Below are 25,140 nucleotides of genomic sequence, written 5' to 3'. Positions count from 1 at the left end.
ATGCTAATGTAGCACTTTGGAATAGGCAAATCCGTGGGGGATTTAAATATCCCCCGCAGTATTTGCATTAACATGGCTGCCGCTTTTTTCCGGCTTGGAGATAAGCCGGAGAAAAGCGCCAGTCTAGACGTGATTCTCCGGAAAATAAAGCCTTTTCTGGAGGATCTCTTATTCCTACTTTCAAGCATCCTCTGTCCACGGCGAGCCTATGCCCATCACGGGCAGAGGCTGCTTCATGGCAGCCTCCCCAACCCTCACTCTACCTCCATGGCTGCCTCTAATAGAGGCAGCAGCATGTGGTAGGGAGAAGCGAATAGTCGAGTTGAGCTTAGGCTTATTGGGTAGTCAACTACTCAGCTACTCGCTTATATCCCTAATTAACTCTGCAGCAAATTGCTAAATAATCTATAGAATTTGAAATATCCTACCTCTGTAAGAGCTCAAGTCCAGTATGTGCATACTGAAAATATAGCCCGGGAGAAGCATAACAGCTGTGATGAGCAGAAAATCAATTAGGAATTTTGACACAGTGATGTGCTCAAGCAATTAATCTTGTCCTTAGCTAGGAGCCTATGGTTGTACTATGACTGTCACTTAAAACTCTTTGGCTACGTCAAGATTGGCATGATTTTCCGCAAATGCTTTTAACAGAAAAGTTTTCCTTTAAAAGCATTTGCGGAAAAGAGTGTCTAGATTGGCACGGACACTTTTCCGCAAAAGCCCTTTTTGCGGAAAAGCATCCGTGCCAATCTAGATGCGCTTTTGCGCAAAAAAGCCCCGATCGCCGTTTTCGCGATCAGGGTTTTTTTGCGCAAAACAAATCTGAGCTGTTTATACTGGCCCTTTTGCGCACAAGCTTTTGCGCGAAAGGATTTTTGCCCAAACGGGAGCATAGTATTTCCGTAAGAAGCACTGATTTCTTACATGAGATTGTCAGTGTTCTTGTGGAAATTCAAGTGGCCAGTGTAGACAGCTGGCAATTTTTTCCGCAAAAGCACCTGCTTTTGCCGAAAAACTTGCCAGTCTAGACACAGCCCCTAAGTGTCTTGCCTTAGTGACACAAATATGTGTTTCCTTCCTTTGGAAAACAGACACATATGCTCTCTTTGCTTTGTATAATTTTGATCAACAATAATTATGGCTGGGATGGGTACTTGTCCTGTTTTTTTAGCATCTTTCCAAAGATGAGCACAAAAGACAATGTAGATTTTCAGCAAACTGTCTTTAGGATCCAGGGTTATCTGAGATAAAGGAGGAACATCACACCTGTCTGAGAGCAGATTATGCAAAATTCTCCTAACAGATATATATGCCATACCTTCATGCTGCACCTATCAAGCACCTATCAGTAGCACTCAAGCTAGGAGGGGGCCTGAGCCACAGTACATGGCAATAAAAAGACCCACAACTTGTTTGTGGCTGGGTCAACTGATTCAGGATAATCAGGCTCTAGGGCCATAAAACTGCAGTGTAGATGTTCAGGATAAGGCTGGCACTTGGTCTCCGAGGGTACGTCTAGACTACAGGCTTCAGTCGACAGAAGTTTTGTCGATAGATACTGTCGACAAAACTTCTGTCGACATAGAGCGTCCAGACTGCAGGACGCTCTGTCGACAGAAGGAGGCACCCGGAAGTGCTTCTGAAAGGTCACAAGGGCAGCCATAAAGCCCTGGCATTGCTGCAAGCTCTCTGCAGAGACGTGTGCTTAAAGGGATACTCCTGGATAGCCGTTGCTTTGCTCCTGCTTCTAGCTTGCCTACCTCCTAGAGGGAAAGCAAAGCTGCTGCAGTTTTCCTGGCTCTGGTTGCCTTGCTTTGTTGGACACCACAGCTGTGTATTATCTGGTTTGTCTGTTTTTGTTTGTTTGTTTGTTTGTGTGTTTGTTTGCTTGGGTTTAGACTTTTTGGTTTTTTTTGTTTGTTTGTATTTTTGTTCTTGTGTGTGTTTGTTTGTTTTGGTCTTTTGTTTGTGTGTTATTTTGGCTTCTTTGGGCATGGAACCTGAGCTGCCCCTGTGCAGGCGATGGCCCCACACCATGCTGCTGGAAGCTCTGCTTCATGCTCAGGAGAGCATGCTGACCTTTGCAGAAGAGCTGGATCCAGAGGCCAGCTTTGAGCCCCTCGCTCAGAATCCAGCTGCAGCCCTGCTGCCCTTGCCCCCCAACTTTTTCCGGGAGAGGCGGGTTTGGAGGCTGGACACCAGTTCGGACTGGTGGGACCGGCTAGTGCTGCAGCAGTGGGACGACGATCAGTGGCTCAGAAACTTCTGGATGAGAAAGGCCACCTTCCGAGAGCTCTGTACCTGGCTCGCCCCTGCCCTGCAACACCAGGACACCCACTTGCGGCCCGCCATCCCCCCGGAGAAGCGCGTTGCCATTGCGCTCTGGAAGCTGGCCACCTCCGACAGCTACCGCTCTGTGGGGCATCAGTTTGGTGTGGGGAAGTCTACCGTTGGGGCCGTCTTGATGGAGGTAAGTCACTCTCGGGGGACAGTCCAGGGGGCAGTCAGGACCAGGCACAGGGAATTGGGGATAGGGTGGCACAGGCAGAAGCCCTCTCAGCCTCCCCCTGCCATGGTGCAGGGCCAGGGAAGGGATTGTCTGGGGGACAAAGGGGGAAGCACTTCTCATCAGGTGAGCCAATCCCTCTAAAGTCCTGTGCTGTGTGTTTCTATTTCTCCCGTTCTGCAGGTGGTGACGGCCATCAATGCGGAGCTGCTCCACAGGACTGTTCGCCTCGGAGACCTGCAGACCATCTTGGCTGGATTTGCGGGGCTGGGGTTCCCAAACTGCGGTGGAGCACTGGATGAGACCCACATCCTTATCCGTGCCCCGCCCCATCGAGCGGCACAGTACATCAATAGGAAGGGCTACTTCTCTATGGTGCTGCAGGCTCTGGTCGACCACAGAGGACAGTTCACGGATGTTTGTGTCGGGTGGTCAGGCCGTGCACACGATGCCCGTGTGTTCAGGAACTCCTACCTGTACCGCAGGCTGCAGACTGGGACATTCTTCCCAGAGAGGAACCTGGCTGTCAGGGATGTGCAGATGCCTACGTGCATTGTGGCCGATGCGGCCTATCCCCTTATGCCCTGGCTCATGAAGCCCTACACCGGCCACCTGGACGCGAACAGGGAACTGTTCAACTCCCGCCTGAATAGGGCTTGCTTCCAGGTGGAGTGTGCCTTCGGCCGTTTGAAGGGCAGGTTTAGGTGCCTGCTGACGCGGCTGGACATGGGAGAACACAACATCCCTGATGTGGTTGCAGCATGCTGTGTGCTGCACAACCTCGTAGAGAGGAAATGGGAGGCCTTCCTCCCTGCATGGATGACACAGATGGAGATGGAGGGGAGGCAGTTTGGGCAGCCCCGGACAGCTGTCACCCGGCAAGCCCACCAGCTGGGCCTGCGCATTCGGGAAGCCCTGAGGGAGCAATTCTCACAGGGAGGCCCCTGATTGTCCCCAGGGACTTCCACATGTAGGATTGCCCCATATCCCTGGTGCCTTCCTCCCTGCAACCCCTCCCTGCCCCACATTCACCCATTCTACTCAGTCCCCACTCACTGAGAATGGAGACAGGTGATGTTGAAAAATACAGTACACTTTATTTAACTGTTTCTTTGTAACAATTGAAAATAAATAACTCTTCAATTCAGAGACAAAATAAAAATGTTTGCTTTAGAAAATAAAGTGCTTAAAAAAATGCTTCCCTCAGTTTGTGTCACTGGTGGGAAGGGGGAATGTGAACGTGGAAGGGGGGAGAGAGGCTCAGGGCTGAGGGGGCTGCCTGGAGGCCGAGCTCCTCCTGTTTTGGCTCTGGCGGCCTTGTCGCGCCCGGCTGCGCGTGCGGGATGCCACAGAAGGGGGCTGAGCAGGAGGTGGGGCTGGGGCTGAGGAGGGGGCAGGCTGAGGAGGAGGAGGAGGGGCAGGAGCAGGCAAAGGACCGGGGAAGGCCATGGCCCCCTGGATGGCAGCGCAGATGTCCCTGCGCTGCTGCCTAAATTCTAGCAGCAACTGCCGGCGCCACTCGGCATCTGCCTCCAGCCTCCTTTCCATGGAGTCCTTCATCTCGTGAAGGACTCCAACATGCTGGTGCACCAGCTCTAGATAGGTGCGCCAGTGCCTACGGGTGCCCTGCGGCCGTCTGGGTTGTCGGACAGGTGGGGCGCCCCCCTCCTGGTCAGCTGGTCCGGCTGTGGAGGACTAGAGGGAAAAGTCGTCAGTCATGCATGCTCACCCTTTCCCTGAGAGGACATGCCCTCCTTCTTCTCAGCAGGCAGTGCCTGTGCTAGGGTCAGAGGCTGCTCATGTGTGTCTCAGTAAGGCATGGTGCGGCCTGGCCCAGGTGGTGTGCAGGCCACTGTCATACCCCCCCCCCCCGCCCCCATGCATCCCCCATGGCTGAGCAACACGGATGAGTGTTGGGCCACAGTCAGGGTTCCCACAGAGTGCAGAGAGGCCTGCAGCTGTGAGGCTGTCCCAGCGTCTCCAGCCCATGCCTGCATGTGGCATCCCTGCCTGCAGGAACAAGCGGTGCCTAGCAGCCGTGTGGATGTAGGGGGGTAGCACGGTCCTCCCTGAGGGCAGCCATGGTTGTGCCCTCTCCCTCCCCCCGGCCCTTGCTCAGCATGACATGTTAGAGCACTGCACCGTCCCCTTTGCTCCCGCCTGCCCTGCCCTGCCCTGTGTGTGTTGGACCCTCACAGCACTCACCTGATGTTCCCTTCCCAGGGTCCGAGGTGGTCTGGGAGGCCTCCTGTGTCTCGAGGCCTGGCTCCTGGGTGCTCTGGGTGCCGTCCTCCTCCTCGTCTGCCTCCTCCTGGAGCTCCTGGTCCCCCAGCAGGTGTTCCGGCTGCTGTACAACGGGGGTCTCGAGCCCAGACTCCAGCAGTCTCTCAGGAGGCAGAGGATCCCCTGCCCGCAGGATCCTGTCCAGGTCCTTGTAGTAGTCACTGGAGTATGGCTTTTCCCCAGAGCGGGAGCTCTGCTCACGGGCCCGGACATACCCCTGCCTCAGCTCCTTCACTTTCGCCCTGACCTGCTCCAGTGTGCGGGGATGGTGGCCTTGTTTGGCCAGGTCTTCTGCCATTCTGGCAAAGATGTCGGCATTCCATCTCTTGCTGCACTGCATGGCCTGGAGGGACTCCTCCTCAGCCCAGAGGCCCAGGAGGGCTTTTATCTCCGGCCCTGACCAGGAGGGTGCCCGACGCTTCGAGCCACGGGGTTCCCAGGGGGATGATTCCCTGGAAGGGCCTGAGGGCTCTTGGGGGGTTTGTCCCTGTGACATAGCTCGACCTGAACTGAGCAGTACAGCCCTGGTCTGCTCTGGAGCTCGCTTGCTGCCAGAGTGCTGCTCCTGGGTGCCTGTGCCTTTTAAAGCTGGCTACCGGCAGGAACAATAGAGTTGCAAGCTGTGGCAGGAGTGTCCACCAGGGGTTCTCCCTGGAGGCCTTTTATGTCGACATAACTTTTCCCCTGCGTCCACACTGCTGTTTTGTCGACAGAACTACGTAGACAAAGGAGTTATTCCTCGTAGTATGAGGTTTACATACGTCGACAAAACTGCTGAGTTCTGTCAACGTTATGTCGACAGAACTCAGCGGTAGTGTGGACGCAGGTATAGTTTTGTCGACAAAAGTCCACTTTTGTCGACAAAACTCTGTAGTCTAGACGCAGCCCGAGAGCCTGCAAAGGGGGAGGATCACAGTGCCAAAGCCCAAACAGCTCCACTGCTTGAATTTTCGCCCTGCTGCCTCAGTGCTCAGAGACTTGATGCCTCAAGTTTTTTGTTGCTGTGCAAATATACCCATAGAGATGTAGTTGTGTTAGTCTGGTCTGGCTGAAACAAAAGACTTTATGCAGCACTTTAAAGACTAACAAGATGGTTTATTAAATGATGAGCTTTCGTGGGCCAGACCCACTTCCTCAGATCAAGTAGTAGAAGAAAATAGTCACAACCATATATACCAAAGGGATACAATCAAAAAAAGTGAACACATATAAAATAGACAAATCAGATTTTAGAACAAAGGAGGATGAGAGGGAGATATACCCACTGTGACTGACCCCTAGAGAGGAGTATAGGAGGAGGTGAGAGAGTCAGGGGTCTTTTTACCATATATTCTTCCAACACACTAACAATCTCCTCCTCAGTTAGCAAGCGCACCTCATGTGATCCATTTTTAAATGAATCATTAATCTCATTAATATAATCTGTGATTTACAGCAATCTTAATATAGCAGCCTTGGAAGCAAAGCCAAACTGCAGCTCAGGCTAAAGTTAGCATTTCCATTATAAACTTGAATGATCAAGATTTAAATACGATGACAAAGCAAAAGTTCATCTGGCTGAAACTTAATAAGTATTGCATGTCTTTTCACTTCACTACCTAATTTTATTTAAAAGGGTAACTGAAAAATCTGGTTTTGGAGAGTACAGTCTATACAGTCTATATAACAGGAGTGTTGTGAGCAAGACACGAGAAGTAATTCTTCCACAATACTCTGCACTGATTAGGCCTCAACTGGAGTACTGGAGTATTTTTTTAGACAGCACATTTCAGGAAAGCTGTGGAGAGATTGGAGTGGGCCCAGAGAAGAACAACTAAAATGATTAAAGGGCTAGAAAATATTGCCTATTAGTAGACTGAAATAACTGGGTTTGTTTAGTTTGGAAAAGAAAAGAATGAACGGGGACATGATAGCAGCTTTTAAGTACCTAAAAGGGTGTCACAAGGAGGAGAGGGAAAAACTGTTCTCCTTGACTTCTGGTAATAGGACAAGAAGCAATGGGGTTAAACTGTAGCAAGGTAGGTTTAGGTTGGATAGTAGGAAAAACTTCCTAACTGGCAGGGTGGTTAAGCACTGGAATAAATTGCCTATGGAGATTGTGGAATCTCCATCATTGAAGATATTTAAGAAAAGATTTGACAAATATCTATCGGGATGATCTAGACGGTGCATAAAGTCCATAAAGGCAGGGAACTGGACTTGATGACCTCTCGAGGTCCTTTCCAGTTCTAGTATTCTATGATTCTAAGATTCTAAAACTTACTGCAAAGTTACAAAAGTATTGCACAGAAACTCCTTTAGGTGCATGAGAAATGCCTCAATGTTATCTATTCTAGGATTTTTTTTTTAATGAGCAGATGTATTATTATATGCTTCAGTTGTTTCTGCAGTTATTTCTTCAGGTTATTCAAGATCAGGGTCTCAGTGCCCTAGGCACTGTAAAACAGAGCAAGAGACAGTCCTTCCCTAGAAGAGTTCACAATTCAATTAGACGTGACAGACAAAGGATGAGGAGCAAGAGATGTAACACAGAAAAAAGAAAGATGGTTTAGAATTGGAGATTTGTAAATGTTTATAGTGGGTGCAGGGTTGTTTGGGGGTGCTTTTAAAAGCCTGAGCCTCTAAATGTTACTCATGTGACTAATCCTCACTTCAGTGAGTAGCCCCATGAAACGGTTGGATTTCCCATGATTACTTATATTCTTGAAGAGGTGATATGGCATAAAGTAATTACAAACATTCCTTGGAATAATGTAATAGGGGGTGTGTAATCCAGGAACTAGCAGGTACAACCTGAAGTGCATAAGCATCAATGTGGAGAACATCTGCAATAGCACCTGTATATTCAGTGGCTGACTATTGTGCACCAACATGGAGCAGATGCATTCACATGTGATTTGTGGATACAAGGTATTACAGGAACCCTTACAATGACTCCAACACTAGGACTACCTGTCCTGTCTAACATTGCTCCCCTGACGATATGCTGAACTGCCACAACATTCTGTGAAGCCACGGAAATAGATGTCTTCCTAACCACTAAGACCTTGACAATGCCCCAGTCTCATACAATCGGGCTATGATAAGAAAGAGGCTTGGGAAGTAGATTGGGCTAAACAAGACTTAAAAAAGTAAGGACCTTGTCCAGAATCCCATGCAGAAGGTTCCTGGATTTGATGACCTTCCACAGGCATCTCGCTTAATTTGACCAAATTTGAATCAATCATGACATCTAATGCACAAATGGAAAATCAAGGACTTCCCATTGGCTGTGTCTACATTGGAATCCCTTTTTGGAAAAGGGATGCTAATGAGACACTTCGGAATTGCAAATTCCGCGGGGGATTTAAATATCCCCCGCGGCATTTGCATTTACATGGCTGCCGCTTTTTTCCGGCTTGGGGTTATTCAAGTAGTACTTGAAAGTAGGAATAAGGGATCTTCCGGAAAAGGGTTTATTTTCCGGAAAATCGCGTCTAGACTGGCGTTTTTCTCCAGCATAACCCCGAGCCAGAAAAAAGCGGCAGCCATGTAAATGCAAATGCCACGGGGGATATTTAAATCCCCCGCGGAATTTGCAATTCCGAAGTGTCTCATTAGCATCCCTTTTCCGGAAAGGGGTGCCAATGTAGACACAGCCATTGTGTGAGTGTGGTTCCCTATGACAGACCATTTAACATAACATTGCCTACTGCAATAAATTCTGCTACTCCTGATATAGCTATTTGGCTTGATCATCTTCCTATGAAATTCTAGTTGCTGCTCTACACCAGCCATATGAAAGAAGAATTGAGTATGAAAGTGGATGTTTCAAAAGTTATTCAGACAGAGTCTTTGGTGTTGTGGAATGGACAGTAATTAATCTGTTGGTTTTATTGCAAACAAACGATTCCCATGACTCACTTGCTACTTAAAATAATTATTTTAATCATGTAACATTTTCATTGAATCCCCATGGCAAAGGGAATTTTAGTGTTAACTTAAAACAAAACAGTGTATTCGTAATTATAAATGAGGGAGGAAATGAAGACGTTTCCTATTGAATCACATCCTGCAAGAGAGGCTACATTATCACAGCTGTAAGTAACACTGGTTCATGCTTAAGTCCAAGCACAGAGACATGTTAAAACAGGCGGGGAAGACTTTCGTTGATATTGCATGGCACAGTGTTGCATTAAATGACTTTTTAAAGCTTCTTTGGTAAAAATGTATGTACTACTTTTCAACTTTCCAAAAGAAATTCATGAATTGAGAGAGATTCCTGACAGATTAATAATAATAAGTTAATTTCCATGCCATCTGCTAATCAATTTTCTGAGCAGTACTTTGCTTTAACAGAAGGCTTGCTATCTGCCAACAGAAAACAATGATATTCATCTAAACTGTTTTAGAAGACTGTATTTTAATATATTTTTATTGCCACATCAGCATGGACTTGTTGCACAATCTGTGGCTGGCTTTTTAATTCTTTAAGAATAGTGATAAAATTTGTCACCAGAAACAGGTACAAGAAACAGCTGTTGAGGGTTTGCAAATCACATGCTACTCAGTTCTAAAAAAGAGCAAGCGATATTTTTTTTACAATATCCCAAAACATCCTATTGATTTATAACATTTTGGTGAAGGGAAGGGGGAATTCCATGGCTTTAGTCTGGATTTATACCGTTGTAAACAACAGCTGTACTGGTCCACTGACTACAATCAATATTTGTGTCTATATATAGAGTGATCTATGTATATATTTATAGGTCATTAGGGGGAACAAGGAAATTCATTTTCCCATTGATGTAATTGTCTCAGGGGCACAGATTTGCATATACACCTTCCATTGACCTCCTGACAATACGCTGTTATAGCCAGAGGAAAATCAAATCCAGAACATGGGCATGTTCCTGGCTTCTGTTTGACTGTGAAACTGGAATGGGTGCAGAGCCGGCCCAAGCTACGGGCTGACTGGGCGATAGCCTGGGGTGCCCGATTGTAAGGGGTGCTGCGCGGTGCTGCGGGGCCAGGCGGGGGTGGGACCATGCGCATCCACCACATGCCCAGGGTCTGGGGCATAACAATGAGCCAAGCACCCGGGGGTGTGCCGCACGCCCGGGGCACAAGAATGGCTCAGGCCTGCTCTGAATGGGTGATAGGGGATGAATCACTTGATGATTACCTGCTCTGTTCATTCCCTCTGAAGCATCTGACATAGGCCACTGTTGGAAGACAGGATACTAGGCTAAGTGGATCTTTGGTGTGATCCAGTATGTCTGTTCTTATATGGTTAGATGGGGGAAACATAAAAGCAAGTGGCATAGCCATCAGGGAGCAAAAACAGAAAACCTTTTACACATATTTCTTGAGTATAAATTTTATCTTTAGGTTTAAATCTTATTCTCATTATTTGACTCAATAAAGGAATTGCCCAATATGAGCATGCTTAGAATAGCCTTTCCTGACATGAATCTAGCATGATAATGTGACAAGGCTGCTGCATACTTCTGGAAGGCTGCTGCATACTTTTTTTTTTAAGGCTATTGCTTTTATTGGGGTAGACTTTGGTGGTCATATGAGCTGATACTTACAAAACATAAGTAAAATAAGGCACACCATGCTTTAAGAAAATCGGTGCGTGGGTTGCCAGGGATAAGTGCCTAAATAAAGAAGTAGTACTGGCTTTATGAAGCACACAGACTGAAATAATAAATACCACCCATTGTTTGTAAGAAGGAGTCAACTTTGTTTTCCTGTCTTTTGAAAGGTCAAAATCATCAGTATGCAAAACACAGAGTTATTCTGAGGCATGAACTATCTTATCTCTAAAAATCATGCACAAGTCATACAGCATGGGAGCTGCAATTACCCTTAACACCAAATAGGAAGGTGTCTTTTCATACTGTTGTTTGAAGCTTTTGCACTGCTGTGATAATGTAGCCTCAGTTGCAGGATTAGTATAGAGAAGGTTCCTCTTGATTTCCTCTCTGGCTGCTGCCCAATATTATGTGGCTACTTCAGAACTTAATGTCAGTCAGTGAATGCACAGGGCACCCCATGTAAGTCTTGGCAAAAGTGACTTTTAGTTCCCTTTGCATTGCCCCGATGCTAGGATTTCTAACTGACATCATCTGCCCCTGGGATAGTGATGCTCCCATGGCTGGCAAATGAATTAAGGGCCACTTTACAGTGTTAGGCTATGTCTACACAGCCAGGTAGGGATGTATTAATGTTGCAAGAGCATTAGGACCTGCAGCCTAAAGCCCTGGGCTAAGGCAGACCCAGCAAAAATATCTGCACTGGCTGGCTACTTCCTTATCGGTAAGGTATTCCAGGGTGCACCAGTCTACTTTCACCTCTGAACTAGTGCCTCATACTGCAGCCTATGGAGATTTTGGATAGATATTGACCCAATGGAAATGACCCTATCTACACTGTCCTCTTGGGTGCTGACACTGAACATGATCCTGGAGTGAGGCAAGAATATGAAGTCACTGTTCACAGCCTCTCTAGGTAATGCAAGTAAAACAGTTTGGCAAAATATAAGGGGCTGACATATCTGCACGATTGGGGAATGGCACATGCTTTGACCTCCTCAGAAATTTTAGAATCTTATCCTGATCTCACATTGGTATAGATCAGGAGTAATTCTACTGAGTTTTTACAGCAAAATGACTTCAGAATCAATCCATATTTATCCATAAGAACATAACAAAATAAGAACATACGAATGGCCATACTGGAAAGGTCCATCTAGCCCAGTATCCTGTCTTCCAACAGTGGCCAATGCCAGATGCCCCAGAGGGAGTGAACAGACCAGGTAATCATCAAGTAATCCCTCCCCTGTCATCCATTTCCAGCCACTGACAAACAGAGGCTAGGGACACCATTCCTACTAATTCTGGCTAATAGGCACTGATGTACCTAACCTCCATGAATATATCTAGTTCTCTTTTGAACCCTGTTAAAGTCCTGGTCTTCACAACATCCTCTGGCAAGGAGTTCCACAAGTTGACCATGTGCTGCATGAAGAAAAACGTCCTTTTGTTTGTTTTAAACCTGCTGCCTATTAATTTCATTTGGGGACCTCTAGTTCTTATGTTATGGGAACAAGTAAATAACTTTTCCTTATTCACTTTCTCCATATCTGTCATGATTTTATAGATCTCTATCATATCCCCCCTTAGTCTCCTGTTTTCTAAGCTGAAAAGTTCCAGTCTTTTTAATCTCTCCTCATATGGCACCCATTCCAACCCCCCTAATCATTTGTGTTGCCCTTTTCTGAACCTTTTCCAATTCCAATATATCCTTTTTGAGATGAGGTGACCACATCTGTACACAGTATTCAAGATGTGGGCGTACCATCACACAACGAGTATTAATGTCACATGAGCTAGAACCAGAATACGCCATTTCTCCTCATAGGTCCAATCCGTGGGTTTCAATTCTTGTTGTACATGTTAGGAATACCTGGTTCAAAATAATTAAAGCCGAAACCAATGTGCTGATTGAATAAATAGGTGGGACTGTGTAAATAAATCTTGCCGCATTCATTGAATGTATAGTAACTCAGCTAAATCATATAATGCTAAAATGTCTTTCTGTATAGCTCACTGGTTTATCACCTCCTCCCCCCCTTATTACTTTTCTCTCACAGCTGCTAGTTAATAGAAAGCAGCAATATGATTGTTTCCTACTTTTTGACTTATTGTGTGTGTGTGTATTTGTAGACTCAGGATATTATGCTGGGGATCTATGGATTGTTTTATTCAGTTTATTTGAAAGCAGAGCAGGAAACACATTTAACTCTAGTCAGCATGGGAATAGGTCACATAACACATGCAGCCATGAACCTTTCATAACAAATAAATATAGGCAGGTGTGAAAGAAAATGAAGTCCATATGTTTAAAATGAATTGGGCAGGTAGAATTTTACTAACATGGCATAAACGTAATGTGTTTCTACTTTTGCCTGAACATATCATCAAATTATGAGCATGCAGAAACAGAAGCTTTTGTACAAACATAATGTTTTCATACAACACTTTTAAATTATCTTTCCATTTGATTTTCAATTATATAGAAGCATGCATGGATACAAGTGTACAGAAAATTCAATCGGATTTGTGTATACATTTCTGAGAGCAGAATTTTGATCATTATCATTACCATCTCCAGTTTATAAAATGCAAAAAGATCGCAAACACATTACAAATAGAGGAATCACTTCACTCCTTCGTGAAATGCAGTCACAGTTCCATACCTTTTGAAATTCCATGCCTTTTGAACAGCATACCAGGACAATACAGAACAGTTAAAGACCGGAAGTAAATACTGTGTCCACTTGAAATCCAAATTGTCTCTCAACGTTACTCTTCCATTACTTCTTTTTTTCCAATATGGAAAGAATAATGGCAGATGCTTATCTGGATATCTGATTATGTAGTGCACTTCTGAACTTTTTGTCATATCTGAATGGATACATTTTACTTCTATTTTGGGGTCAATAGCTCATTGTGGGGTTGGAAGACACAGCTCGGGCATGATTCGCTATAGGTGCATATTAAGACAATGTTAAGGGCAAAGTCTGCCGTCCTCATTCATGTTGAAAACAACCTTAACTCTCCACAAGTCCTTCTGCTGAAACCACCAAGACTGCTTACCAGAGAGGGGGTGAAAGAGATACGCTTTCAAGCTACATAGAGATTGTTTGAAACCTGTGGAATGAAAATGACATAAAAATGTTGATTTTTTCATGGTTTTCCCCTTCCTTCATTTTCTGACCAGCACTGATACCTGTTTAGTAAGGCACTATTCTAGAGGAATAAAAATGGCAAAAATCAAAAGTGGTATCAAAGGGGATAGCCCATAATGCCAATGTCAGAGAAAGGCTACAGAAGTGAGCCAGCATTGGTCCTCATTGTGGATGTATTGGGCAACAGAAGAAGCCGCAATCCCCCTGGCACCTGCACCTTCCTGGTGCCTCCTTTCCTCACTGCCCCTGCCCTCCTTGCCCTCTTTCTCCCTGGTGCCCAAAAAACTGACATAAGGGATACCAGAGAGAGGCAAAAATGGCTCCTTTATAAAACATACGTGCTTCCCAGAACAAAGGGAACAGCCCCTTGCCTGGCTATGAGACCTGAGCAGGCAGGGAAAAGGCCACACATGTCAGATGCAGAGCCAATGAAAGGAACAATGGCGTTGGAGCGATGATGAAAAGTATCTTCTTGTCATGAACTGATCAGCACTCTCTGTCTGATGACATAAGGGTCTTTTGTGCCCAGCGATATTTTAATCAATAAGTAGTTTGAGGCATTTTTACATTTCATCTTTATTTTGCCGTCCTACGGCATCTTAACAACAAACAGCTTTATTTGGGCATAAGCTTATTTTTGATTGCTGAAAACGGAAAAAAATCAATTTTTCGACGAAAATTTTCAACAAAAACGGACACTTTTTGCTAAAATTTCTCTTTTTTCTATAAGGACATTTTGCACACAGAAAATATTATTATGGAATGTTGTGACCAGCTTTAGCCAACATCCTGTTTTCATCAGTGGTCTTCAGATAAGAGAAAGTCAGCACTGACACCTCCTCTGTGTGAAGCAGGGGATGGCCGAAATAAGTCTGCTTTGGCCAAATACAGGCTGAGCCTCTGAAATACAGGTCTCTTTGGTCCAGCAACATCTGAGGTCTGACACAACCACAGATCTTGCTGGACAAGAGAGCCCCAATGGCTGGAATCCGGGGCTAGCTAGGAGTCTGATGATATTGGGACTGGCCAGGGCTGGGAGTGCAACTGGGCGGGTGGCAGGAGGGCTGGCAGCAAGGGAACCAGTGGTCATGAGCTCCAGCCAGGACTGGAAATGCAGGGCCAATGGCCAATAAGAGAGCCCAGGAAAGGGGGCCAGTGGCCAGCAGAACAGCATTGATCTCTCTTGGTTCAGCAAACTCCCTGGTTTGGGACCAGGTCCTGAGGGTGCTAGACCAGGGAGGTCCAACCTGTACTGAGCAAGTGGCCAGAGAACAACCATCTTGGGCATCCTCAAAGAATTTTGGCTTCAGTTGCACCTCTGTATATTACAGTTATTTGTAAGGACAAAACCCACCCCTTCCTTGTATTCCATTCACAGGGCCTAAAGAAATGAACAACACTGCCAGAGACAGAAAATCTGCTGGGAAGGTGATTGTAACAGCAGAATCACAAAATCCCTCCAATGTCTTATCTTCTGGACAGGACTATGCAGAAAGGGGTTTGGCCCCTGTGGTTAGGAGAGGTGAGGAATCAGCTCGTCCCTTCTGCAGCTTGTCTTGATGGGAATCTTCTAAAATCCCCAGTAGAGCTGAAAGCCGATTTCTCCTGACATAACACCTCAGGAATGTGGCACTAGAGATTCCACCTACCCTCTCCTAAGACCAGATCACTCTTGTATTAACAAGACTTGGGTATGGTAGAATTAAACTACATCCACATAATAATCAACATAACCCTATGTTAAATTACACCTACACTTCATTGCCACTGTATTTAATTGAAAAAGTCACTTATTTTTCAGTGACTTATTGTTACTGTGCCAAATGACCAATACACAGACAAATGGATGTATTATTACAATTCTCAAACACATTATTCCAGTGGTACCAAAACATGCACATTATTCTTGCAAACTCAGTCGGTGTAGACCAAATCTTGCCACCAAACCTCATGTGCAACTTTACTCTCAGTTTGGCAGGTCACAGTATGATGGCGGCCAAAAGTGTGGCTGAAGGACAGGAAGCCGTAGCACATGCACATGTAAAATGTAAAAGCACTTTTTCTAATTCCAAGGAAATTCCAGACCTGGCTATAGTGTAAGATTTGTTTTTGCTAGGTGGAGGGGAGTTGATTTCTAACATGGTTTCAGCATTGACTGTTGCATGTGTTCTTGTGTGTAAGGAAAGTGTGAGTGCAGCACCAATTCTCCTGGGCCATGGGTCTTCTCTGCTGAATGACTCTTACCTTAAGACATTTCATTGTCATGGAGAGTAGGAGAAAACGAACTTCCTACCAGAAAATCACTAGAGTAGAAAGATAGATACTGCCAGGTTGTTTTCACTGTTGCATGATATTATTGAGGAGCAAAGTGGTTAGTAAGATTCAAAGTTGAATCAGACAGTTAAGTGGCCATAGATCCACTAGCATGGGTAAAAATTACAAGGCTTATCAGTCTTCATGCTTCAGGGTGCACTGTGCTCACCAGCTGGGCTTAGGAACAAATTCCCTGTCCGTGGCCACAAGGCAATATTTCACAGTGGATTGTTGTTACCTTTCCTGGAAGTGTCAGACATAGGCCACTGCCTAAGGCAGGTTTTTGGGCTTGATGGACCTTTGGTCTGATCTTGTGTGGCAGTTTGTGTATGAATAAAAAATTCATGGATTTGTGGAGCCTAACATTTGGTCATCAGCAGGAAGGAGGAATGACCTTGTAGTTTAACAAATTGCATGTGACATTTCAGGGTTGCACATCACGTGTACCCAATTCAAAGAGTTCACAATCCTGGAGGTACACTATGGGCTAAATTCAGTGCTCAGCTGTTCCAGTACAATGCCAATGCACTCAAAATACCTTGTGAAAAATAATAGTCTGATATTCACAGTAAGTTTCCTGGAAGTTACTCAGTTCTGAAATCAAAATATGTAAGTATTATTGTCCAGCAGAAAGCTCATGTTCTGAATTCTGGCTACAGACAGACACCAGAGAGACACCTTACCTGACACACATCTACTCAGAGAGACATTTTGAAATGGTAAATAAGCATGAATGGTGATGTGCAGTGGTCTTTTTATGTCACAAACTCTATTTCTATTTGCCACCAAAATGATCATTTGTCACTATCAAAGACAACTATCAGAATAGTGTGCGTGACATACATACACATAGAGAAATTTAAAACTTGCAAGTTCAAGCTGTGTCTACAATCCAGCTGTGTTTCTCTTGGTTGTGTTTATGTCTTCAAGCTTTTTAGTCAAAGCAATATTTGAATATATTTTGCTCTGTCTAGAGATTCACAAACACGGGAAACCTTTTATTCATGGAAATTTCAAGAATCAACCATGACTGCTCGGAAAAACCACATGGCATTTTCCTGTATAGCAAATTATGCCACTTTCAGGTCCAACAAGCTCCTGGAGGACATGCCAACTTCAAGCTTGCTCTCAGGTTTGCAATGAGATTTGGACACAAAGGATCATTTAAACCCAAAACTTTTCAAACATTACCTCTTGAGCAGCCACATGATTTAATTCAGATATCCACAGGCAAAGTGACAACCCTTCTTTCAACCAGTTTGGCAAGACTCAGTGTACACTTCCTGCTCTGCCTTTATCCATTCTAATAAAGTAAAGCACCTGCTTGTGACTGCTCCAGCTTTGTACAAAACAGCTTGTTCACCATGCGTGGCATAGGAGAAGGACAGAGCACCACTGAGAGTGCCCCCAGAAAAAAAACAAACATCCTTAAGATTTGCAGTGCCAGAGATGACTTGTTGTGTGGACAAAAACAGTCAAGATACTTGCAAGAAAAACAAGGAAAAAAGCTAAAAATAGAGTTTGATGTTGTTGCATGTATCTTCCCTTTTGCTAATCTCACAGGGCTTCATAAACTTTAGAAACTCTATACATAGTGGTTGCAAAAATAAAACAAAGTGAAGAAATATGTGTTTATTTAAAAGGTGCATGAATGGGAAGTAGGGAATTCGGATTTTGATGCATGCATAATACAGAAAGAATTTATAAATAAACCATGGCATATGGGGATTACTTTAATCTTTCAATCTATAACTTCTGGTTCTTTTATTATAATATAGTACCTGGGAAATACCACATGAAGAAAATATTGTTATGAATTTTAAACTACTAGATTTGGAAGCTAATAGATGGTCTAAACTATGCCACAGTAAATCCCGTAGCACAATATATGTGTTTATGAAAGCTTCTGTGTGCCATCATTGCACAAAGGTATGACAGATACTAAACTTAAGCAGCTTATATATTCTTTTCTTTGTGTTAAGTTGTGCTAGTGACTACGGAATACTTCTGCAAACATTTTCTTGCTCTCTAATTAAGCCTCACATCTAATTTTAATACAAACACAGATATTGACATATCACCAGGAATTTCTTACTGCTTCTTTTGTCTACATTTTGATCAAATGGAGAACCACATGATATGATAGTAATATTTGGACTGACCTTGTTACATGCGTGTTAGTAGTAAAGCTTAGGAAATTTCCTTTGGGAAAGAAAGAACTATTCCAGAAAAAAATTGTTAAATATAAAATGGTTTCAGGAAAAGATTATTAACTCACAATTGCCCCACAGACATGTATAACTTTTGAGGAAGTCTGAATTTCATTGTGATTTTCATCACTTAGTCTGTACTGTTAGCAACACAGCCTGAGATCTCTCCATTAGCCTCCAGAGTGGCTACAAAGGAAATATAAAACAGATGAGGTATGTTTCCTCAGACCATGAGCTGAACCAGTCCGTGAGGTCCTGTACTCAGGGGGAACTGAGCACATGCAGCAACACTTAGATCAGTCTAAACTTACAAAGCTTTGACACCAAGAAAAATGAGTGTTATTTACACTGGCGACCATTTGGCTGACAGCATTTATAAGGTCAACCAGCTGGGCTGGAAACCTAATTTAGTATCTTCTATAGTCACATTGCATTTATTCAAGAACAAACGCCATTTTTTATTTCTTTAGAACCTCTTTATTTTCTGATATACAGTTAGACCAGAATGAAACCTGGAAACCAATAAAAAGACACCACTTCCTTTGTGATTGTGTAGCTCTATTACAGGGCTGAGATTAAGTTGGTAATTGTGGTAGCTGTTCAGATGTGAACAAAATGTGCAGTATATAAAGCAGGTGTCAGATTGCAGCATGAATCCGGCTCCAAAACTCTGAATGTAAGGTAAGGAAGAGAGAAAATGACATGAGGGAAAAGGGACAGGAACCAGAGATGTTTGCTTAAGAAATGTTTTTATTCAAAATGATAAATGTTTCAATCCCTCACTGGAAGATTTCTGATGCAATGCATGAAAGGCCCTGTTGAAAAGAAAGCAGGGTAACTTATGGTATCTCAATCAAGGTGCACTATACAGCTGCCTCATAGCAGATGTCAGAAGGGCACTGCTATGAAATACCCTCCAAAGGCATTTGAAAATGCTTGATGTGCTCATGCTTACACAGATGTCAGATGTTCAACATGCTTCCACAGAGAGAATGATGGCACACACAGGATTTCTGAAGAGAAAGGCAGAGATGATAAGGTACTTTTCCAATGTGGTGCCTGGCTAAACATAGAGACACACATTCTGCCCTCCAATTTTTGAGAATAAAGAGTGCAAGCCAGTGTTCCCTCTAATTTTTCCATGCATGTACAGAATACATTTTGCTATATGCACTGAGGCATGTGCAGATGTGCACCAGCAGTAGGAACACATGCTGCTGGCTGCTGCCAGCTGTGGGCATTCTGCTAATCAGCTGGGCAGCATTTGAATTTGTCCTGGGTGGTTGTCCAAGGGCTCAGTTTACAAGGAACGCCAGCCGGGGTAATCTTAAGGACTGGCAAAGAGGTGTGGCTTTTTCATGTCTAGGTCACTGGTCTGAATCTAGTTCGGTTCTGAAAATTGCTGCCACATGCCAATTATTCAGTGATTTTGATGAAAGAAAGTTTATGGCTTCAGGCCATATCCTATTGAACAACTTTCTACATCACAAAAGCTACTATTCCTTGGTGTTAGTCTCAGCAGAAAGGTCAAGGACTCAATTTGCATGAAATCTGATCTGCCTTTCTAGCTTGTAACCACAGTGCTTTGAGGGCAGCACTATGGAACAATGATAAGCTAATGTAAGAAAACTAAGGGTATGTCTACACTACAGTGCTAATTCGAACTCACTTAGTTCGAATTAGTTAATTTGAACTAAGCTAATTCGAACTAATGCATCTAGAACTAAATACTAGTTTGAATTAGCGTTTTGCTAATTCGAACTAGCGCGTGCACATTAAGTGGACCCTGAAGCGGGGTTAAGGATGGCCGGAAGCAGTGCCGGCAGGGCATCAGAGGAGGACTTAGAGCGTGGAGATGCTGTCTCAGGCTAGCCGAGGGCTGTGCTTAAAGGGTCCAGACCCCCACCCCGGACAGACAGTTCTCAGGGATGCCACGCTTGCAAAGCAGTCCTGGCTTGGAGTGCCCTGAGTGCCCACACTGGGCACATCACAGCACTCGGCCATCAGACCGGCTGCACTTGCCGCAGGCTGCCATCTGGGGAGAGGGGGCAATTGGGGGGCTGCAGGAGAGGTTCCACCCCAGAAGCCCGCAGAGCCAGCCCAGTCCTCCCCATTGGGGGCTCGTGCCCCATTCCTCCCTCACCTCCTTCCACTTACCCTTCCCTAGCCCCCCTGCCTGATGTACAAAATAAAGATAACGTTTCTTCCAACATTGACTCTGTTTTTATTGAACAAAACTGGGGGAGACTGGGAAAAGGAGGTGGGAGAGGGGAAGAGAAAGGCTGGGAGAGGGAAGGGCAACTAAAATGATCAGGGGTTGGGAACAGGTCCCATATGAAGAGAGGCTAAAGAGACTGGGACTTTTCAGCTTAGAAAAGAGGAGACGGAGAGGGGACAGGATAGAGGTCTCTAAAAGCAGGAGTTGGGTGGAGACGGTGCATACAGAAAAGTTCTTCATGAGTTCCCATAAAGAAGGACTAGAGGACACCAAAGGAAAGGAATGGGTAGCAGGCTTCAAACTAGTAACAGAATGTTGTTCTTCCCAAAGCAAAGAGTCAACCTGTGGAACTCCTTGCTGCAGGAGGCTGTGAAGGCTACAACTAGAACAGAGTTTAAAGGGAAGTGAGATCAAGTCATGGAGGTTGGGTCCATAGAGTGCTATTAGCCAGGGGGTAGGAGTGGTGTCCCTGCCCAAGGTTTGTGGAAGGCTGGAGAGGGATGGCACGAGACAAATCGCTCGGTCACTGTCTTCGGTCCATCCTCTCCAGGGTACCTAGGGTTGGCCGCTGTCAGCAGACAGGCTACTGGGCTAAATGGACCTTTGATCTGACCCAGTACGGCCATTGTAAGCTCAGGGCTCAGGGTCGGGGGTCTCAGTGGACCCCCTTGATTTTCATGCACACCTGCTCCTGGGTGGCCAGGCTGGCAGCTCTCCTGCCCAAGCCGGCCACTTTCCTGTGCCTAGTGCGGAGATCGTGGCTCGAGCCATGCCAGGTGCAGGGTCTGCTGGCTGGGTGCTGGCAGGCTTGCACCTGGCACGGGCACTGTAGCCAGCCCGTGCCCCTTTAGGAGGTCCGGGGCCGGGAGGGAGGCAGTAGAGTTTCCCTGGTGTTGGCCAGAGTGGCCACCAGGGAAACCTGGGGAGGGCTAGCCTCCCACTAGTTCGAATTAAGGGGCTACACACCCCTTAATTCGAACTAGTAAATTCGAACTAGGCTTAATCCTCGTGGAATGAGGATTACCTAGTTCGAACTAAGCACTAGTGTAGCGCCTATGAAAGTTAGTTCGAACTAACGTCCGTTAGTTCGAATTAACTTTGTAGTGTAGACATACCCTAAGGGTCTAGACAGCAGGGGTATTTCGGGATACTGGAGGTATCCCGAAATAGCTACCCCACGTCTTTTAAACATCACCATTATTCTGAAATATTTTTTGAAATAACGGGTGTGCTATTTCGGCATCCCTGTAACTCTTGTTCCACGAGGGTTAAGGGATGTCTCAAAATAGCACATTATTTCGATATTTGGCACCGGGTAGACGTGCCAAATTTTGAAATAAACTATTTCTAAATAAGATATGCAATTTGCATAGACAAATTGCATATCTTATTTGGAGTTTAGGATGCTGTGCAGATGCATCTTAATACTGCTTCTAAACTTGTGTAAGTAACTGGAACAAACCCTAGTCATTTGCAGGCAGAATTGAACCTGGGATCTCTCGAGTGTATGAGCCTCTACTGCATCAACTAAATGCCAATTGCCTCATAGGAAAGGCTGTAGAGATGACTCATTAGTCTCTTTGTAATGGAGTCAGTGCCTAGGAGGTATGTTGTTGTACATGCCACACCTGTATATGAGGACAGATTCTTAAATCTCCAGAACAACCCTTATCCATGATGTTCAAAAAATGCACTGAACATTAAAAGAGAGAGAGAGCACATATAGCTCTGTGCCTCAAGCAGAAAATTCACCAAAATATGAAGCTGGGCTGATCACTTAAACAGAAATTTGTATCTCTTGACTTCAAAATACTTTACAAAGGTGGATAAGTATCATTACCCTCATTTTATAGCTTAGGAAACTGAGGAAGAAGGAGTTTTTAGTGACTTGTCCTTGACCAGACAATGAATCAATGAAACAGCTGGGCAGAAAGTTACACTCCCAATAAGATTCACAATACAATATTTCTTTTGGGAAAGACTATATATATATATATATATATATATATATATATATATATATATATATATATATATATATATATATAGTCTTTCCCAAAAGACATATTGTAAATATATATATATAGAGAAATATAGAAATATATAAATAAAATAAAGAATATATATAAAGAAAACCAAATTGACTTGGATATGTTCTTGGATATGTTCTCCTTGGCATATTTTCCGTTCGCATTGGCATATATGTTCATATTTCTCTTACAGCAGCAATGATATCAATGTTAAGAAGTTCAATCTATTCATGTGGTATATTTAGAACTCAATATCTTTCATAGGAGTTATGAGCCCTTTTAAGAGGGGAATGGATTCCTCCTGTGATCACAAAGGGAACCCAAAAGTGCCACATACAAGCACTGACAGAAAAAAAAAGAACTGCTATGTTGCATGCTTGGACAGCAAGCTGAATGTGGTTGACACAGGGAAAAAAATCTGAGCACATCTCTATTGTGACTCACATAGCCAAAGGGGTGCCCTGACAGACACTGACATGGATTAGCATTCATGTTTTATATCCAGGAGGGTTTTCTGGAAGGAAATCCCTCCACCCCTGCCCAGGGCACAAGCTGAACAACAGCTAGGTTCATGAACTGAAAATTTAAGATTATCCAGCCCTGACTCCACCCACAGCCTGGGATTTCCTGTTGATTTCATAACACTGGAAATATCAAATAAGCATAAATGACAGGCTGTAACCCAGATGACGGAAGCTAAATCCCAAGCTGCAGGCAGGTAAAACAGAAAGTTTTAGGGTGACTGTGGCAAAAAAACTGGTACAGACTCTTGAGCACCTAAGTAGAACAAAATATTGCCATGAAAGTCAGATACTGTACAGGAAATAATTATCACTCCACCAAATGGAATGCTGAACAGGGGAAAAATCAATCACAAACAGCTGTATTCTGTTTTACAGAAATGTGGAGCACAAAAGCCCTGGGAGCCATTGTTCATTCAGTTGCCCAACAGACTAAACCCTGTTATAGTCTTCCCTGGCTCCAACCTAGTCTCTCTGCTAGCTGCCAGCAAGTCACACAAAGTAATTAAGAATGGAACCCTGAGAAATATAAAATCTCCTTTAGCCTAGTTGAAAAAAATGCACATAAAAAGAATTAAGATTTTGTCCAACAATTACCTAGAGCTTTCTGCACAGCTTTCTACTTTCTATACTTGGAACAGACATGGCTGAAACTTTTGGCTCCTAGAAAGCACAAATAAGCTGTAAAAAGAAGCCAAACCATGTAACCTAACTATGCTGAAAAAGAGAAGGATCATAAATGCCTGGCAGAGAGTAAAGATTTCCATACTCCATTGTGTAATATCTTTTTGGGCATGTCTCTCCTAGCCCTTCCCATATGGGCAGATTCTCTATTTACACTAACACCTCTTCTTTTATGCCACTCAGGACTTTTGGGGACTTCAAGGCTATCCCAGCTTAGTGCAATGAAAATCTGGCCCATAAAATTTGCTTTTGCAAAACAATAAATAACTGGACTGACACTGCAGAGACAGATTCTGAGTTCCTCAAGAGTATCTATCATTCCCTCAAAGTGCTATATTCTTCAGCAGTGCTTTCAGAAATGTCTGCATAGCACATTTGTAGGAATAGATGAATATCTGTATATTCTCCTAACAGAAGAGTTTTCTAATTTATCCACCGCAAGCATGGAGAAACCTGTGCCCACAAATGTTATGCTCAAAACAACTGAGACTGCTGTGCACATTTGCCTGGCTTAAATAAAAGCAATCTATTCTGCAGAGCTTCTCTACAGTGCCATAAGGAAGCTGGAAGGCTCAGCATCCCAAGAGAGGCCAAGAATGGAGAGTCATCCCAGCACCCAAAATGAAGCAACCATCAAGCAGAAATCTGTAAGCCTTCTAAGTTAAAAGGAGGAAGCTGTGGGGACGCTAACACACATTGAGGATGATCAATAATTAACATTCTCAAAAATCTCTTAAAATCATTCAAAATACCAGGCCCCATAAGATTTGTGCAGCCAGCAGCAATTGCAGCAGCTCTGCTTTACTGGGTAGCATTAGCGTCTGGAATCAGATTCCAAACACTAATAACAACAACCATAGACTGCATTTTAGTCAGTAACAAATTAATCCTTAAAATATTCCTGGGAGGGAGGCATTTTTGTCCCTTTTTTCCAGATGAGGACACCATGCCCTGGTCTACAGTAGGGATTTATTTCAAACTAACTCCCCTTAGATCAAATTTATAAGCGGAGCATACACACTATCAAGCCCGTTATTTCAGAATAACAGACCACTTATTTCATAATCTGTACAATTGCTTTTCTCAGGGAATAATGCTAATTTTGAAATAGTTATTTCGAAATAGCGGTCGTATGGATGGCGTGATGCCGCTATTTCAAAATAACTACTCCCCAGAGTAATTTGAACTAATTACTCCACAGTGCTTCCTGAGGCTCTCATTTGAGGTAGGTCATCCATATTAATGACGCCTGCCTTGGACTAATTTTGAGGCTCCCCAATAGTGGGGACATACTATTTCAATTTTGTAAAATAAGGAGTTATAAAGTCGAATTTAGTTATTCCTGCTAAAGAGGAAAATCTTGTCAGAGTTTAGGTACTGTACTGAAGGGTGTTTTAGAGAAAGACAAGATGGAGAGTAGGGATTGGAATTTAGAAGTTTTCTAGCTCAGATCACTAGACCACATGTCATTCTCATTAAATTTTGCTTTCAGTCAAGAGCAATGAGCTATAGAAGAACTGCATTTTTCATGAAGCACATGCTTTGCTGATGGTTACCTTCTGATAGTGGACTATTGAGACTGTGAAATTCCCCCATAAAGTAAATTTCTTTTTGACTTTTTGTGTTGCCACAATAAGC

At 44.1% G+C, this 25,140-nt stretch overlaps 2 long non-coding RNA genes across 14 annotated transcripts in view; one reads left to right on the top strand and one right to left on the bottom strand.

Moving 5' to 3' along the window:
* The window catches only part of LOC149524048 (uncharacterized), a 241,536-nt gene that overhangs the window by 16,429 nt on the left and 199,967 nt on the right, over positions 1–25,140 (top strand). The gene's annotated exons all lie outside the window — the stretch shown is intronic.
* LOC112546223 (uncharacterized) overlaps positions 11,748–25,140 on the bottom strand; it is a 64,465-nt gene continuing 51,072 nt past the window's right edge. Inside the window, exon 3 of the long non-coding RNA XR_003089869.3 lies at positions 11,748–13,488. This is a non-coding gene — a long non-coding RNA (uncharacterized LOC112546223). The remainder of the gene's footprint in view (positions 13,489–25,140) is intronic.

Source organism: Pelodiscus sinensis, chromosome 7 (genome assembly GCF_052426305.1).
Source record: "Pelodiscus sinensis isolate ZL-2025 chromosome 7, ASM5242630v1, whole genome shotgun sequence".
Lineage (NCBI taxonomy): Eukaryota > Metazoa > Chordata > Testudines > Trionychidae > Pelodiscus > Pelodiscus sinensis.
The sequence above is the reverse complement of the archived record's forward strand: the minus strand, read 5'-3'. Positions and strand labels throughout refer to the sequence as shown.